Raw genomic sequence first — 19,549 nt, 5'->3', positions numbered from 1 at the left:
TTTGGAGATGTTCAGAGTTTTACACCTAAGGGGGATTTTAGGGTTTTTCATATTTTACAGCTGAGGAAATTGAGGGCAGGGGGGCCCAAGTGATTAGTTAAGTGGCAAAGACTAGACTCTGCACTAACTCAGCTTTTTATTTTTTTTAAAGATTTTATTTATTTATTTGACAGAGAGAGACACAGTGAGACAGGGAACACAAGCAGGGGGAATGGGAGAGGGAGAGGCAGGCTTCCCGCTGAGCAGGGAGCCCGATGCGGGACTCGATCCCAGGACCCTGGGATCAAACGCTTAATGACTGAGCCACCCAGGCGCCCCTTTTTTTTCTTTTTAAAGATTTTGTTTATTTATTTGAGAGAGAGCGTGAGAGAGAGAGCGCGCACAAGCAGGAGGGAGCAGCAGAGGGAGAGGGAGAAGCACACCTTCCTGCTGAGCAGGGAGCCTGTCGCAGGGTTCGATCCAGGGACCCTGGGATCATGACCTGAGCTGAAGGCAGACGCTTAACCGATTGAGCCACCCAGACGCCCCTGCACTAACTCAGCTTTATTTCTTTTCCTTTTCTTTTTGGAATGGGCATGGGAAATTCCTTGTTTTTCTGATGCATATTTATTACTATATATAAATGCAATTAAATATTGATGTATACACTTTGTGTACACACATGCCATTAAAGGAGCAAATGTGGGGGCTTCTGCTACATTATCAGTTATAGTCTTGGGTGCACGGTGGTGGAGCTTAGTCGGTGGTGCAGTGAAAGAAGTTTTGGATTCTTCCCCAGAGGCACATAGCCTGGTCTTGTGAAGAAGGAAAGCTTTCCAGAAGAGTCCAAAGGAGGATGGGGATTCTGAGTAGGAGGTAGGCTGAGAGGACCCTGGTCACCAAAGGTGTGGTGCAGGGCAGGGCGTTGAGGACTGGAAGAGCTTTGTAGGCACAAGGAACTGCATGTGTGAAGACCCTAAGGTGAGAGAACATTTGAGGAACTCTAAGAAGCCCAGAATGCTTAGAGCAATGAGTACATAGGGTTTCAAATCAGTTGAATAGTTCTTGTAGAAAGGCATACAGTGTTAACTGTCTTCAAAAATGAGCTTGGTATTATCATGAAAAATAAATTTGATGTGCTAGGTTATGCACTGGCTGTAGCTGATTAATTTAGTAGGTTAGACTTAGCACCTGAACCAGCGAAGCGCGGTAAAGGGTGTGAATTCCATCCCAGTTTAGGACAGTTGCTTGATTTCATGGCTACAAATAGCATCCTTTACCTCCATCCAGCCTAGTTGTTGGAATTTGCTACTGTTAATGAAGATGAACCAGCTTGGATGGGTGGTTCAGTTCAGATGCTTCATTGCTGTTGGGAAAACACTGCAGATGCTACGGATGAGCTAGTAATGTCACTGAGATGAAGAATAATGCATTTTTCTAAGAGAGAAAATAGTCTGTGATCTTAACTATGTTAAGGACAAAAGTTTCATGAGAAGTGCTTGAGGAAAATGACAGTGCACTTGTCTCTGGGTTATGGATGAATTACTTTTGATGTCTCAGTGTGTTTTAGCATTTTATATGCGTCTATGTGAGTATGTGTTTTTTAAATAATAGAAACAATAAATCCTTAACAAAGTATTTTAGTTTAGTTAGCTATTCACATGTACTATTCACATATGTACTAACTACGATACCTCAGGTACTAGGAATGCAAAGACCACACACAATAAGCTTGTCTTCAAAGAGGCCACCTCTCAGCATTCCCACGAAACATGAAAAGCATTGAATAAAGAACACTTAATTTCATTAAAAAATTTTTTTCTCTAGAAACCTTATATGAAATATAATAATTTGTGTAAAACTGAGGGATGATTCTGTAAATAAATTTATTATTTAAAAAATTTTATTTTGAGCTTTGATATTGAACAGAGTCCTAAATTAGGATTAGATATTTGGGCATAATTTTTCATTTGAGCTTATGGAAGTTTGTTCACAGCCTGCCCCCAAAGGAATGGTCTGTAATGAAAGCCTGTTGGATTTTGGACAAGAACTTACCATTTCCATTTTACATTCATAGTTCACCCAGGGAGAAGATAGCTTGTAAAAAACATTGTGGTAAAATTTAAGCACTTATTTTTTCTAGTAAACTGACAGAATTTTTATCATAACTTAAATATAAATGAACACTATGAGAAAGCATTTTAAAAAAATGCGACCTAAAGTTTGTCTGATTGATTGATTGATTCATTGTTAGTCAAATATTTATGAGGGCTTGTTTTGGGCCAGACTCTTGGGCTACAACAATGAATATAGGAGGCACAAATTCCTTCCCTTGTGGAGCTTACATCATCATAGTGACATGCTTTTTGTGTGTTAATTATTAGGAAACACTTCTTTTAAATGTGAGGTGTTTAATTTCCATGTTACATCTATTTGAAATGTATTCTTATTAAAAATTGTATTCAGGGGCACCTGGGTGGCTCAGTCGTTAAGTGTGTCTGCCTTTGGCTCAGGTCATGATCCCAGGGTCCTGGGATCGAGCCCCGCATCGGGCTCCCTACTCCGCGGGAAGCCTGCTTCTCCCTCTTCCACTCCCCCTGCTTGTGTTCCCTTTCTCGCTTCAAATGAATAAATAGAATCTTAAAAAAAAAAATAGTATTCAGTTAGAAATGATGGGAAAGCCCACTGAATTTAACTATTCTTTGTGATATCCCTAAGTGGTTTATTAAACATTTTCATCACTGTGCAGGGCCATTCTTTAAACTTGACTTTCTTTTACTTTGAGCCTGTGAGTGCCATCTGGGAATGCTGAGAGGTGGCCTCTTTGAAGAAAGGCTTATTGTGCTTGGTCTTTGCATTCGTAGTACCTACCTGAGGTATCATAGTTAGTACATATTTTTATTAGATTAATTTGAACTTCAAAATACAAAATATTTTAATAAAAATTGATTCTTAGACAACTGTATTTTGATCTTTAGAATAAGGAATGAATTAAGGGTATGGATTTTTTTTTTTTTTTGCATGTACTATTCCAATAATATTGAAAGATACCATGGTATAACTTCACTGCTCCCCCCCCCCCCATATTTCTTTCTTTCTTTCTTTCTTTTTTTTTAAAGATTTTATTTATTTATTTGACAGAGAGAGACACAGCAAGAGAGGGAACACAAGCAGGGGGTGTGGGAGAGGGAGAAGCAGGCTTCCCGCAGAGCAGGGAGCGCATGTGGGGCTCGATCCCAGGAACCTGGGATCATGACCTGAGCCGAAGGCAGACGCTTAACGACTGAACCACCCAGGCGCCCCCCGCCCCCCATATTTCATGTAGGAGGCCTTCCTTAAATCCTTAAATCCTTGACTGTGTGTGTGTGTGTCTGTTTGTGTGTGTGTGTGTGTGTGTGTGTTTGGTTAGGTTGATTCCCCCCTCAACATTCTATTATAAACATTTTCAAACTGCAGAAAAATTGAAAGAATAAACAATAAATAACTTGGTTATACTTCTTCTAGATTCAGTAATTGTTATGATTTTGCCAAATTTGCAAAGTGTGTTTGTGTGTATGTGTGTGTATGTATATATATACACACACAAGATAAATATAAAAACTTTGGACTATTTGGAAGTTGCAGTCCTCATGATGCTTTATCTTTTAAATACATGTACTTGTATCTCCTGAAAATCTGGACTTTCTTCTGTACAACCACCATACCATTATCACACCTTAGAAAATGAACAGGAATTCCTTAATACCATCCAAGAGCTGGTATATATTCAGGTTTTCCTCACTTGTCTTTAAAATATCTATATATGGGGTACCTGGGTGGCGTAGTCGGTTGGGCATCTGCCTTCGGCTCAGGTCATGATCCCAGGGTCCTGGGATCGAGTCCCACATCGGGCTCCTTGCTCAGTGGGAAGCCTGCTGCTCCCCCTGCTTGTGCTCTCAATCTCTCTCTCTCTCTGATAAATAAATAAAATCTTAAAAAAAAAACTATATATAATAATTGGGTTTATCAAGTCAGAATTCAGTCAAGGTTCACACATTGCATTTGGTTTCATTTGAATTTTGTCTTGGAGTCATTTTTACAAAAATGTTTGCAATTTTTACAAGGGTCACCCTTAGTGATTGAAATATGGAAATCCTTCTTTTTGAAAGTGCAATTGTCATTGTTTTTAATTTCATGAACTTTTAATTGGTCTGTGTATACAATTTTCATTTGTCAGTCGTGTATGGGTATTTTGATGAATTTTCTAGTGTTTCTTTTCCTAGACCTCATGAAACCTTGCATCTCTTGCAAGATTTGCAATTTCACTTTGGGTTGGATTTGCATTGGATTACATTGTATTGTCGGATAACATCCCATGATCAGCAACAGCTTGACTCCAAAAGATGTGGAAATGATAGCCAGGTTGTGCAGGGATGTTTGAGACCATTTTAATAAGAGATAAGTGGTTGGTGAACATTTTGGTCTTGTCGGTTTTTGTTTCCTTATGCAGTCTCCTGACTGCAGGGCTGAGGAAATGAGAACAATCTATCAGTATATATTTCATGGTGTGATTGACGGGAGAGCTGGCTTGTCAGTGTTCTATGGGAATATAGAAGTGAGGGGTTTTGTTGATGTTACATAAAGACTGGTTTTTATTTTGAGCAAAGATTTGCTCTTCAGATAAGTCTATGGTTAAATAGATTTGTTAAATAAGCTACTTGAAGTAAATGTTTAAGGGAGTTCGAGGGTGTAGATAACAAAGTTTAGTTTTGTTTTTAAACTTAGCACAGTTAAAGGAAACTGCTAAGAAAGGTGTCAAAGATGAAGTATAAATGAGGCTTTATTCATAGACCATTGGAACTAGTACCAAAGAAAATGGTGAGGTTTTCTTTGATCTTCATTCTGTTTTTTTATTGATGTGTCAGAAACCACTCCAAATTGAATGGTGTAAAGCAACAGTCATTTATTATTTCTGGAGATTGACAGTACTGGGCTGGGGGGTGGTTCTTACTCTAGGTTTCTTATGCAGTAGCAGTCAGGCGGTAGCTGGGAAGACTCAAACGGCTGGGACCTGGAACTGGGCAGGTCCTCCGGCATCTCCACCTTGGGTGGTCTCTCTGTGTGGTCCCTGCAGCATGGAGGCTTCGACATTGTTAGACTCCTTAGGTGGCAGCTCAGAGTTTCAAAAGCATGTGGCCCTGTCCTAAGAGAGAGAGTGTCAAGCTGGACTGCCTTTTTATGCCATGGCTTTAGAAGTCCTGCAGAGTCACTTCTGCCTCATGCCCTTCTCAAGAAGCAAGTCATGGGGCGCCTGGGTGGCTCAGTCATTAAGTGTCTGCCTTCGGCTCAGGTCATGATCCCAGGGTCCGGGGATCGAGCCCCACATCGGGCTCCCTGCTCCGCGGGAAGCCTGCTTCTCCCTCTCCCACTCTCCCTGCTTGTGTTCCCTTTCTCGCTGTCTCTCTCTGTCAAATAAATAAAATCTTAAAAAAAAAAAAAAAAAAAAAGAAGCAAGTCATAAGGCCTGTATTAAAGGGGAGGGTAATTAGAGTCCACATCTTGGTGGGAGGAGTGTTCAAAGGATTTATAGATATATTTTTTTAAAAACCACCTTGACCATTAAAAAAGATGATAAACAGGGGCACCTGGGTGGCTCAGTCGGTTAAGCATCTGCCTTAGGCTCGGGTCCTGTGATTGAGCCCCATGTCGGGCTCCCTGCTCAGCTTGGAGTCCGCTTCTCCCTCTCCCTCTGTTCCCCCCCACACCCCCTGCTTGTGCGTTCACTCTCTCTCAAATAAATAAAATCATAAAAAAAGATGATAAACTAATACTTACCAGAAGATTTGGATGCCATGAAAGTTTTAGAAAAGAGTGATGATACCATGTATTTGAAAATAGAAAAAAATGCAGACTTGAAATTTATGGCACTGGACATAATGCATTTTGTGGTAGTAGTAACTATTAATGAACATAATATTTCCAGACAGAAGTACTGAACTTGACAGTTCAACAGTTTAACATTGCAAAGGCCTCACCCCCACCCCCGCAAAGCATCCAGGTCCGAATCACAAGGAAGTCTGTATAATGTGTTCTTTGACATCACTGGTATTACTCATACAGTCAGGTGGTTGATTGGGTGCATTATTTAGGAAATAATGAAACATTTGATATGTTCTGAGACTTAAAAGATTGCCACGTGGGCTAGTGGTTATTAGTTCTTTACTATAACTGTGCTCAGGTGCAGGATGTATTTCCTGTGAACCAGAATTTTCTTTGGACAAGAGCATCTCAGCTTCATCACCATTTGATTAGTCAGTTTTAGGACTGAATGTTTCCTATTTGCAGAGACCCATCTGCCCTGAAATGACTAGGTTTTGATGCTGAGTCTATTTATTTTAATACTTATTTGCATGCCTACTATGTGCCAGCCATTGTACTAGCTATGGTTATGCAGTGGCATTCAAAATAAACCTTAAAGCCAGTTCCAAAAGGAGAGTTGCAAACATTTTTGGGGCAGGGTCATTATGATTGAAATAAAGGCGTTGCTTAACAGTATGATTAATAGGAAGATGATGTCTGTTCGCATGTAAAGTTTGTTAGAGGTAGGCCTTCATATTATTTATTTATTTATTTTTTTTTTAAGATTTTATTTATTTTATTTGACAGCACAAGCAGGGAAAGCGGCAGGCAGAGGGAGAGGGAGAAGCAGGCTCTCCGCTGAGCAGGGAGCCCGATGTGGGGCTCGATCCCAGGACCCTGGGATCATGACCTGAGCTGAAGGCAGCCACTTAACCGACTGAGCCACCCAGGCGCCCCAGGCCTTCATATTATTTCATAGCTTTGCCTGACGTCGTATTTTGATATTATTTGTGGTCAGTTTTAAAGGGATGTTAGTCATGTGTCATTTTTCTTGGTGTTTTTGCAGTTTTTGTTAGAGTATGTGATGAAATTGCAGCATCTTTTGTGTCAGTGTGAAAAAGAAGAACTCTATTTATTTTGTACATTCAGTACCTTCTGTCATTTTGTCTCTTTCTAATCAAAAGAGGCCTTATTGTTGTCATTAGAAAATGAGGATGCGGGATCGGACAGTTAGTTACTAAGGGCCTTCCCAGGTCTAACACTCAAAGCTGGGGAAGAGAGTGGGTAGAAGTTCGGGTTGGTAAAGAGGGTGGGAGGTGTCAGCAAAGTGTCTGTTGAAGTTGATTCATATTTTAGACTTTCTAGAAGCTGAGACAAAAAAGCAGTGGCTGAAAAATAACATTGCTTATTATGTTATAGCGGAGTGAAACTTTTTCTTAATCATGCTCTGAGAAATTCCCAGTGAATCTTTTTTTTTTTTTTTTTTTTTAAGATTTTCTTTATTTAACAGAGAGAGACCGCGAGAGAGGGAACACAAGCAGGGGGCGTGGGAGAGGGAGAAGCAGGCTTCCCGCGGAGCAGGGAGCCCGATGTGGGGCTCGATCCCCGGACCCTGGGATCATGACCTGAGCCGAAGGCAGCCGCTTAACTGACTGAGCCACCCAGGCGCCCCCCAGTGAATCTTTTTTACATTTAGAGACATTCAAAAGCCCAGTGGACAGCGAGGTTTATATTTGACATGCAAGTTTTCTTTATGTGATTATATTAGGCACCGGTAAAAACTGAAGTTATAATAAGTCCTTGTTTTGTTGAGGCCCTTCTTTAAGGATCGAAGAGTGTAACTTTCTGGGTTAGAATTCAAATGTTTAGAAGCTGATCCTGTACATCATGAGGTTTGCATATTTTATTTTAAGATTTTATTTATTTGAAAGAGAGGGAGAAGCAGACTCCCCACTGAGTGGGAGCCCGCCCCTGACGCCAGCGGCTGGGGACCCTGAGATCAAGACCTGAGCCAAAGGCACATGCTTCACTGACTGAGCCACCCAGGTGCCCCTGAGGTTTGCTCATTTTAAACATTATTTTTAGCGTTGTTATTTCTTACTATGTACAAAGCACTATGGTTTTCAAACATCTCGTTGAGCACTCTGGCAGCACTGTGAAGAAAGTTGAGTTGCAGGAGGTTAAGCGTGCTTCCCAGGCTACACAGCCGGGGAGTGCTAGGTGGGTCTGCAAGCCCAGGACCTTAGTTATTAAGTTGCATCAACAGGCTCTGTGGCTGAGGCTCACGGGTAGTTTTTATGTGAGCTGAAGTTTTAAACATTCCCTGATAAAAACAAAATGTCCTGGTAAAGGCCTGTGCTGTAGCCTTTAAAAAGCAGTCCATTAGCAATTATCTTGTGCCTCCAGGAATACATTTTTTTATTGCTTTAAAATGTTGATCTGTTTGCGGAGGACAGGACAGGGTCATCATTGTGTGTCTTTTCTTCCCTCTTGCCTGGGGTTTGTTGGAGGAGAGGGGACCCCCGCATGAAGTGATGCATAGTCTCGGTGTTCAGTTGAATGTTGGAACCAGCACCATGTTTCATTCCTGAAGCCAGTAGGCCAGTACCTGTTCATTAAGCTCTTGCTGCGTCTGTCCTGATGTGCGTGACATGCCAGTGTGTGGGAGGGTGGGCTTGGGGAGTGCAGTAGCGTCATTGAAGTAGTGACACCGAATTGTTCCTATCCCTTTTGTGGTGTTTGGGTGAGAAAGGTTGTGAACAGTTGGTCTCTGGTTTTGTATAACAATTTAGTATTTTTAATCTCTGCAGTACCCACAGCGTACTGAATACACAGATGTGCAAAAAGGTAATCATAGGTCATATCCTGAAGGAGTTTACCTGTATAGTTGGGAAAATAAAATAGATCTGTAAAAAGTAGAATGGCAGTATCAGAACAGTTCAAAGCAGTAAATGACTAATCGCAAAATTGAATAAATTGGTAAGTTCTGGAGGAGGTCAAAAGAGGAAGTGCCCACTGGACCATAGTATCTTAATTATACGTTTTTTTTTTAAAGATTTTATTTATTTATTTGTCAGAGAGAGAGAGAATGGGTGGAGGGGGGTAAAGGGAGAAGCAGACTCCCTGCAGGACCCTGGGACCATGACCTGAGCCAAAGGCAGACGCTTAAGGAACTGAGCCACCCAGGCGCCTTTAATTGCACTTTTTGTAGATATTTCATATATAACTTGGGTAGGATAGAAGTAATTTCAAATGTAATTTGGAGAAGTTGAGATAACCAGGATTTTATTTTTTTAAAGATTTTATTTATTTGTTTGAGAGAGAGAATGAGAGAGAGAGAGAGAGCGAGCATGAGAGGGGGAGGGTCAGAGGGAGAAGCAGACTCCCTGCCGAGCAGGGAGCCCGATGCGGGACTCGATCCCGGGACTCCAGGATCATGACCTGAGCCGAAGGCAGTCGCTCAACCAGCTGAGCCACCCAGGCGCCCAAGATAACCAGGATTTTAATAGATGCCATAGCATCACATGTTTACATACATATGAACTGAGAAGTCCAGTTTTCTCCATGAGCTTCAGTTACGTCTAGTTGGTGTTGTTACCAGTCAGGAGATCTACTTCGGATGTCTTGCAGTGCTTTATTTAAAAGGGTATGACAGTAGATATTCGGAGTTGCTCTTTGCTGGCTTCATCCAAAGTGGTACTGCCCATCAGTTAATAGGGTTCTCCCCAAATTCCTTTTTTACCAGTTCCCATTGAGCAGTTGTTGCTGCTGTTTTTTAATTCGGTCAGAAGTGGTAATGACTGTAATAGGGGCAGCTAACATTTTGTCCCCGACGGCGTACTAAGCATACTGTGTGCTGCAGTACCCTGTTGGTTCAAAGGTGTAAGTAAAATTTGCCATGATGGCCGTAAATTTGTGGTCTAAACTATTTCTTGGGTGTGTTGAGGAACTCAGAAACCCTTTGTGGATATTTCAGATCCAAATGCTTGGTTAAGTTTAAAGGTCAGGCTTTTAAGTCCTGGTTGTTGTGGTTAAGAGTTTTTCTGGCTTGTCTGCTTTATAGACTCTGGTCAAGCCAAAACTCACTAGTAAGAGAGTTTAAAAATAAGGAAGTGTAGGGGTCAAGGTGCTCTAGACTTGCTAATTTCAGGGAACGTTTGCAAGGAACTTCTCTAGTTTTTTAAAGAGACCTTTGTCCCTAGGGTTTGTTTTGTTTTGTTTGTTTGGCTCTGTTCCTTGCTCTTGTCCCTACCTCTTGGCTTTGCTGATACTCAGTCGTCTTGAGAGTATTTTAAGGCTGTCGAAAAGTTGCACATACACATTTAAACACAAATAGTACCTTTACTTTTCTATCACTTTTGTAGATGAGACCACAATCACTGCTGGGAGGTTGGTTGAACAAGTGAATCTATTTAACTTCTATGTCTAAAAAGGGAGGAGGATGGAAGTTTTTTTGTTTGTTTCTCACTTAACTGTTTTGGTGACATTTTAAGGAATTTTGGCTCCAGTTTTGATAGTTTGTTTTAAAGAGGTTTTGTTTGTTTGCTTTAAAGCTCGTACCTATTCTGTCATCGTGCCATTTTGTTACTTTATTTAGGTGAAAACAAATTGAATTTTTGTCTGTATATGGTTCTTGACTAAGTATATAATTTCTGATTGGGAATAATTTTTCCTCAAAATTTTGAAGGCATTTCATCATGGTCACATAGTTACAGTATTTCTTTTGAGGAGTTCAGTGCCATTTTGACAATCCTTTCTACACACCCCCAAAGCTTTTAGGGTCTTCCCTCGATCTCTGTTGCTAGAAGTTTCGTGCCTTTTTAGTATATATGCTGCCGAAGCGAGCACGAGAAGTTTCATGCTCGAGGTAGGTCTTTTCCCCATTCACTGTATTTTGGGCCCCAAACAATTGGTAGGTCTCTTTATTCTGGAAGCTTGTATCTGAGCTTCATTTCCTGGAAATTTTGTTATATTATTTCTTTAATACTTTTTTTTTCCCATCCATTTTCTCATTTTTCTTTTTTTGGGGGGGGGGTGCGGAGAACTCCTAGTATTTAGATGTTTGACACCACCTTTGCTACTCTGATTTACTTATCTTTTCTTCCCTAATTTCCATTGCTTTGATTTTTTTTTTTTGCTTTACATTATGTTGAAGCTTTTTTTCTTCTCTTGGGGCAGTTCCCTCACAGAGGAATCCTGGAAAGTAAGAGTGTGGCTTGCAAGCATCTGGGATGGGGGCTGGCTTACTCCTCATTTCAATAAATAGCTTTCACTTCTTCCAGTATGCCCATACCTGCCCAGCTAGATGTCCCCAGGCTGTTGTTCTGGTTGAATTTCTGTAGTGGGAACAGTTCTGGCAGAGTCTGGAAGGGACGGTCTCCTCAAAGGGTGAGGATTTTAATTGCTCCTTATGCAAACTCACAACAGCCTTCCTGTTTGGGTACTCCCAGACTTAATAAGTTCTTGGTGCCTCCAATTAAAATTGCAGAGTTGGTCTGTTTGTTTTGGATCCCCCCCCCCTTACCCCCTGCCCCTCGCAGGCTTTAGGTTTCTGTTTTTGTGTTTTTTTGTTTTTTTTTTTTAAGATTTTATTTATTTATCCATAAGAGACAGAGAGGCAGAGAGAGAGGCAGAGGGAGAGGCAGGCTCCCCGCTGAGCAGGGAACCCCATGCAGGACTCCATCCCAGGACCCTGGGATCATGACCTGAGCCGAAGGCAGACGCTTCATCGACTGAGCCACCCAGGTGTCCTGTGTCAGTTTTCTCTTATCTGCTGGGTCCTTTGCCACTTCCCTGTCTGCTTTCCAGCTTCCAGAATTTTGTTGGGATCTCTTGCTGGAATGCACTAGCCTTTTCTTTCTCTTTGTCCTTGTAACTTTAAAATTCATTTGTTGTCCTTTTAGGGGATTGCAGGAGGTAGTGGAAAGAAACAAGTTTAATTAGAAGTCTGATACATGAAAATGATTCCTCTTTAAGTACACTGACTCTCCATCCCCAGTGTCTTAGTCTGCTGGCGCTGCTGTACGGCAATGCCCTCGACTGGGAGCCTTAGACAACAACATTGATTGCCCACGGTTCTGGAGGCTGGAAATCGGAGATCAAGGTGTGGTGTCAGTCCAGTTTTGGTCAAGGCCTGCTTCTTGGCTCGTGGACGACTGCCTTTGCATTGTATCCTCACATCGTCAGAGAGCACAGAGTGAGAAGCCCCTCTCTCCTGTCTTCTTATAAGAGCACTAATCCATATCATGAGGACCCACCCAAAGGCTCCATCTCCACCTGCCATTACTTGGGCATTAGAGTTTTACCATATGAGTTTGGGGTGGAGGGAGGGCACTAATATTCACTCCATAGCAGCCGGTGTGATTTTTTTTAGGGCATTCTCTCTTTAGCTTGGACACATTTCCTGTAATCTCTGCTTGTATGTCTGTGGTTCTTGGCCATGGCCCTCTTTGCTCTCAGGAGTGGCTTGAAGTACGCTGTTGGCTTCCCTGTAACCCTTTGTTTGCCTCCTGAAAATGAATATCCCAGGATGTGCAGGCTTAATAATTTTTCAAAATGTACTCAAGCCTGACTCAAAATTTAATTTTGGGAGGCCTCTGTTGGTCTTTGCGGTTGTGAAAAAGGTCCTTCAAAATTTATTATAATCAGGGCTTGTTTTCTCTTTTACTACCTTCTTTTTGAAATGTTTTCTTATTTTCTTCTTCATCCGGTGAGGAGCAGGAAGAATGATTTTCTTTTACTATGTCTTTTTATTTATTAAGGTTCTTTTCAGACCACTCACGTTGTTCTCTGTAGCCTTCATTTTGTATGATTTCATATCCACACCAGGTAGCCAAGTGCAGGGAGTCTTGTGTTGGTGCCCCTTGATGTATGGGCTGTGTTAACGACGCCCACATCTGTGCGGTGCACTCGTCGTTCTTGTGGTTCCGTCCTGTCAGCTGCCTTCAAGTAGTCTATTTTGATATTTATTCAGTTTTATTCAAAGGGTGATTTTGATTCCTAACAGTAATTATTTGAACACAGGAAGGTGGTATATAGTTTGCCTTTTATTCTTGTAGTGGTATGTTGGCTAGCAGATTGCTCTAGCGCTATGCTATCCACACTGTTCAGATGACTTGTACGAAAAATGAAATAAGTCAGATCTTAAAATTATCTTCTTGGCTTCCTGAAGTGTTTTGGAGAGCTTTAATTTTTTTTAGTTGTGTAAGAGCCACAGTTTTTGTTGTTGTCGTTTAATAGATAAATCATCATAAATGTTTTCACTTGAATATGCCCCTTTTGTGATGAATCCCAGCACCCTTTATGGCCTATTTCAAAATCCTGATACCCCTGAAAGCCCTGGCGCTGCTTCACGAAATCTTCTCCCCTTCCCCCCTTTTAAAACTAATCTCTACACCCAATATGGGGCTTGAACTCGACCCCAAGATCAAGAGTCACATGCTCTACTAAGCTGCCTGGGAGTTCCCCTCACGAAATCTAACCCCAAATGAATCCTAGTAATTCTTCTCTTAGTAATTCATGCTTAGAGCACTCCTCTCAGCACCTGGTTATTTTTTATTTGTCTTTCTGTGTGTATAGTTCATTTTTACAAGTAGATCGTAAACTACTTAAGGTGTGTGGATTGAATCAGTGGGTTTTCAGTGTTCCTTTTATCCTCAGGGTTCCCAAGTGGTAGATCTGTCTTCTGTGGCTGTGGTTCCTGGTTAGGGGCAGTACCCCCAAGCATGGAGAGAGCTCCCTCAGGGGGATGGGTTTGGCTCCTGTCCCTCCTTAGGGTATTCTCTAGTGCAGTTTATTTCCTGTAATACTTCACACCAGGCCTTAGACTCTGGGTGTTCAGGAAGCATTGTTGATTGAACGGGGACCCTTGGCAGAAGTGTTAATAATGGCAAGGATAGAGGCCTGGACAGCTTTTGTCTCACACTCTCCCTCCCATCTGTAAATTGACAATTACAGGTAAATTGATCTCTACAGTCTGCTGTTTTCTCTAATGGAAAACAGGGACACTATCACATCAATGACTTGATATTAAATACAAAAATCTGTATGTGTTTGTTTTCCTGAAATCAAATTAAGTACAAATTAAGTACAATTATGTGCTGGTACAGTTTCTAAGAAAATTTTCAGAGTCCATGACAATTTAACCAGTCCATGGTTAGAAAGAAATATGTAGATTGTTTTTACTACTTCTTAAATTTTAAATTAACCTTTTTATGAAGTATTGGTAATAGTGGCTTTTTCCCTAAATCTTACTTGGCAAAGTGAAAAGTTGACAACCTTATCTTTGTCTTTATAAATTTTTTTTAAGATTTTATTCATGTATTTGTCCAGAGAGAGAGCACAAGCTGGGGGGGTGGGGAGTGGCAGGCAGAGGGAGAGGGAGAGGGAGAAGCAGGCTTCCCGCTGAGCAGGGAGCCCGATGCAGGCCTCGATCCTAGGACTCTGGATCATGACCTGAGCCGAAGGCAGCCGCTTAACCAACTGAGCCACCCAGGCGTCCCTGACTTTATAATTCGAAGAAAATTTTATTTATCTGTTAAATCCAGAAGTCAGAGATAACATGCTTTATACCTTAAAAAAATCTGTGACACCCCTTTGGGGACAATTTTCTATATATTTATTTGTTAGCTCAAAGCTTGTTAATGTATCTTTTCCAAAGTTTCTGTCTTTACTAGTATTCTGTCTGCTTGAACTATCAGCTTCTGATAGAGGTACGTTAAATTTCTCACCGCAGTTGACCATTTCTCAGACGGTCAGTCCTTACTGGGTAATTTTTGAGGTTATGGTATTAGGAGCATTCAAATTTATGAATGTTAAATGTTCTTGGTGGATTATTCCTTTGATATATAGTATGTCTCTTCATTCCTGTTAATACTTTCTTTCCTTTACTCTGATAATTTTTGCCTTTTAATTGTGAGATGAACAATTTGATTAAGTAGATTTATTTCTCCTGCTTGAATTTCATATCTTCTGAGCCTTTTTTCTGCTGCTTTTTTCCCCTTCTGTTAGAGTCCTAGTTTTCTGCATTCCCTTCCCTTTTTCCTCCCTCTTGGTTTGGAAGCCATAGATTGTATTTCTGTTCTTTTAGTGGTTACCATTAAAATTTTCAACTGCAACATTTTCGAACGAAACAGGCAGCCCAATTCCAGCTTCCACAGGGAATCTGGCTCTGGTACCCGTTCTCTCACTGGGGAGTACTTTTAGCTTTCTTTCCCTCCGGAGAAGATGTTGATCTTGTGTGTGGTCTCTGCTGAGTCTTCCGGTTTTCTGTTTGGTGCGGTTGTCTTTCATGGCTGTGTATTTAGAGGGGAGGTTTTCCCAGAGTGAACTCACTGTACCAGCTCTGCTCTACTCATTTTCCTCCCCTCTGGTCTGCATACCTGTACACCATAGTCACTAGATACTTGTTATACGTTGTGTTACACTTTGTTTGTTTTAGTTTTAGCCACTTTACTTTTTTCAGCTTCAGATGGAAAGGAGAGAAGGAACAGGACCACCCAAATCAGTGGAAGGCCTTTTCACTGACTGTCCTCAGGCTTGGTGGAGTGCTCAGTGTTATGAGGAGGGAGGTATAGAGAACTTAGTCCAGGACAGAGCAACTGTGTAGGGTCCTAGTGCGAAGTGCTCATCTTTCCGAATTGTATTCTCACTGTAGGCTGGCTCCATTTTGTTAAGCTTGTTGGCTGTTTGGCTCTGTCAGCATTCAAGTAGTATAAAGATGCCACTTCTTTTTGTGGGAAACCGGAAGACTGTACTGCATGTTGTAGCTGTGATGATGGCGACCAAGGCTCGCAGGCTTTCCTGCTCTAGCCCAGTGCTTGCTAGGGCAGGTCTGCAACGGGATGGGAGTGACTCTGAAGAGCGCCAGGCTCGAGGCGGTTTTGTGTCCGGATATGCTCACTCGTTACTCCGCCGCCGCCATCTTCTCCTGTCGGGGGATCGACGCTCAGTATGCCCAGAGGAGGAAGCTGATTAGACCAGTCAGCCTGCTAGGGCCTGGTGCTGCAAGATTGAGAGCTTCGTTCTCTGGCTGGTACGCAGTTTTCAGGCATTAAACAAAAGCACGGGGAGAGTTGAGCAGTTTGGGGATGAATTTACCGTTTGCGGATGATAATTAGGGCTTGGTAGGAGGAGGCTGATGTCCTTCATCATCTTCCCCAGGGTTAGCCCTTTTCAAGTATCATTATCCACACGCTGTCTGAAAGCACTAAGTGTGCGTGTGTGTGTGTGTGTAAGTGGTTGAGAGATGAACAGAGTGGGGACTGAGATGGGGTGCAGATCTCTGTCAGTGATGTCAGTCTGGAAATTGGAGACTGCCTGTTGAGTCAACTTATATTAGTTTGAGCGTTTATTGTAAGACAACGGGAAGCGTTTACTGGTGGATTTCTGAAGGCCAGACTTGGGAGCCAGGCCTTCGCGGTGGTGACTGTGTTGCCAGAGAGAACTTTGTATTCATTTGTGCTCCGTAGTGAGAAAACGAAAGGGATCTGGTAGAGCTCTTAAATGTGACCCTGCAGTGTTGTAGTTTTGACATTTGTGTGACTCCTTCGGTTTAGCTCTCCGAATTACACGTAAAGGAAGGCTTTCTGGATGAGAGGTCCAGTGTTAAGAACCCTTAGTAGGTGCAGATTTCAAAGAAGCCGTTTGATACAGCTTTCAGACCCCCTCTGGGTACACTGATGAACATGCTCTTATTAATAAGTGGGGTTGTTGGGCAGTTTGATTGTAAAGCTTACTTGATTAGTCTGGCTTCATGAGAATAAAGATGCCCAGCAATGTCTGCTTATATTGTAAAAGGAAAATGATACTGAAATCTATTACTGTCTCTTAAAAGTAGGTAATTTAGAATCATATAGATCTTCTCTTTTTCCACTTTAAGGAATAAAAGTGCCTATTGCCATATAATTTGGATTTAAAAATGATCTGCTGGGGGCGCCTGGGTGGGTCAGTCGTTGAGCGTCTGCCTTTGGCTCAGGTCATGATCCTGGGGTCCTGGGATAGAGCCCCGCATGGGCTCCCTCCTCCGCGGGAAGCCTGCTTCTCCTCTCCCACTCTCCCTGCTTGTGTTCCTGCTCTCGCTGTCTCTCTCTCTCTCTCTCTCAAAATAAATAAAATCTTAAAAAAAAAATGATCTGCTGTAGGTAGTTGCATTTTTTAACAATATAATTTTAGGCAGAGTAGGATTGTTTATGCTATTTACTTTTTTTTAAATCCTTGAAGCTGATTAAATAGTAAGAAAATTGGGACATAGTTTTGGTTTAGGTAAAGAGAAAAGACAGTGAAGACAGCCTGTCACTGTTTTGGGGAGGCTTTTTGTGTGCTAGGTACTCTCTAGGGTTCTGGGGTAGAGAGATGGTCTTTGCCTCAGGAAACTTGGATCTTAAACCAGTGTCTTCTGGTTCCCCAAGATCTTACTAGAAAAAATGACCTGATCATGTTCAGTTTCAGTGTGGGAAGCACAAGATTAAGCATAGTTAAATGGGTTTCTTTATTGTAGGACTTAATAAAACTCTAATAGAGGTATGTGAATTGTGAATTTCTGAGAGTGAGCTATCCTAAGCAACATTTCAAGTTTCGAATACTTGAAATAGTAGGGTTATTAATGTCTCTCTAAATGGACTACTAATCTTATGACTATTTTAAGCAATCCTTAACGTGTATTCGTGGTCTTTAAGAGTAGTGTTTTTCAAAGTTAGTTAATCACCAGAATCACTTTGGGGACTTAGAAATTAAAAAAAAAACCCAAAAAGCATTTGAGTTGATAATATGTTTATGTGGTTTAAAATTCAAAAGTGTACATTGGCACACAGTGAAAAGTTCCCTCTCTGCTCTGTTCCCTAGCTGCCTACTTCCTTTTCTCATAGGTGACTAATGTTAGGCCTTTCCGAACTATTTCATGTGTATGCCATAACTTACTTAGCCAGAATATCAATCACTGAGCCTTGTATTTGGAGGTCTCTGATTTAGTAGGCTTGGGTGGGGACTGAGAATGTGTCTTTAAAAATGTTCCCTAGAGATTGTGATGATTAGCTAGATTTAGACACTATTATTTAAGATGGTACACATTACTTTTACATGTGGCGTGTTATCCGATTCTTAAGAAAACTTTGAAACAGATAGGGTGATGACCGTTTTTAGCAGAGGTGGAAACACGAGAGCAAATGGTAAATGACCTACTCAAGGTCATGCTCTGTCTTTTAATGGTGGAGCTGAGTCTCAAAACCCAGGGCTGTTTGCTGGTATCTAGGTAGGACTGGGCTGACACTCAGTTTGACTTCATGGCTACGATGCCGGTGATTGGCTAAATAAACAACAAAACCAGACAAAACATTAATATGGGCATTTATATCTGATTCCTCCTATTTTGATACCACATTACATGTTAGAATATTTTATTGGATTACTTGCCAATAGATGTCCAGTGACCAGACTTTCTCTAGTTTGCATTTCAAGGCCCTTAGCGTGTTAGACTCATGTTATCAGTTTCAGGCACCAAAACAGGAGGCTGCACACAGACTTTTATCTGTAATGTTGCTTCCTGATGAGCTCTCTTTCTCTCTTCCCTTTGCTTCCAACTTCCTTTGGGCCCCTTCAGCTCTTTTCCCTAACACCAACCCAGATTAAACCACAGAGGAGGGAAGGAGGAAAAAAAGAGACCCTCCTCTGGGTGGAGGGTACTGAGAGAGTATACCAGGCTGTGGAGTACTGCGAGGTTTTCCTCACTGGTAAACTCTTTCTGTAGAATGAATGAATCCTGAAGAAAGAGTTTCACAAGTTTCTTATGGTATTGCAGGGGCATTTGAATTAGGGCAGAGCCTCCAGGGGGTTATTTTGTAGGACAACATTCCTTTGGTGTATTTTAAAAAACCTAGCCTCATAATATTGGTCACATAAGAGAACATCTAAAAATCTTTAAAAATAGCTATGAATCCATCATTTTGAGGCAGTGTAGGACTTAGAGCCAAGACATATGAATGTCCATTCATTTGGTCAGCCACCCGTCCATCGGCACATGGTTAGGAAGGATTTACTATGTGCCAGGTGGTAGGGATTTAGAAGTAAGTAAAACATGTTTCTTGCCTTCTTAGAATTTGTCAGGCGGTGAAAGAGACAAGTATTTCATCAAACGAATAGTTACATCATATGAAGTGCTCTGGAGGAAGTGTGCCCCAGGTCTAAAGTGGGATTCAGAGAAAGGCCTAGGTTAGCCTGGAGTGAACGGTGAGGTAAGGTTTCCCACATGTTGTTTCAGCCTAGCCTTGAGGGCCTAGTAGCTAGATGTGTAGAAGGCAGTGGGGTATAATTACTCTAGGCTGAGGGAATAGATATGTTCAAAAAAAATAAGAGTAGTTTATGAGTATAATCTAGTGAAGGAATTGTGAGAGTATAGTGATGTTTGGAGTATAGAATGCTCTGGAAGAGTGAAGAGATAGATTGGAGGGGTAGTAGGGGCAAGAAGAGGAATCTCTCATGCTTTGTGAAATAAGAAAGAACCCTTGCACAAGAAACAAAGGAATTATTGTGCATATACAGATTTCTAATACCAGGAATTCCCAGACTTAGCTCTCATTCCCTGGATCCCATTCCCTGGATCCTCAGGTTCCTACCCTTGATCTCAGGATTTGAAATGGGCCCTATTTAGTTTGGCAACCAGTTAAGCCAGAACTTGGTGGATTTGAGCAGCAAAATATAGCAAGCTATCCAAGGATGAAGAATATAAATACAGTTCAGT

The 19,549-nt window shown here is 41.6% G+C and overlaps 1 protein-coding gene across 6 annotated transcripts in view; it reads left to right on the top strand.

Moving 5' to 3' along the window:
• The window catches only part of UBR5 (ubiquitin protein ligase E3 component n-recognin 5), a 137,248-nt gene that overhangs the window by 13,435 nt on the left and 104,264 nt on the right, over positions 1 to 19,549 (top strand). The window lies entirely within an intron of this gene.

Source organism: Mirounga leonina, unplaced genomic scaffold (assembly GCF_011800145.1).
Source record: "Mirounga leonina isolate KUSES-001 unplaced genomic scaffold, KU_Mleo_1.0 Mir_165, whole genome shotgun sequence".
Classification (NCBI taxonomy): Eukaryota; Metazoa; Chordata; class Mammalia; order Carnivora; family Phocidae; genus Mirounga; species Mirounga leonina.
Note: the sequence above shows the minus strand (reverse complement) of the source record. Positions and strands in the feature narration are given on the sequence as shown.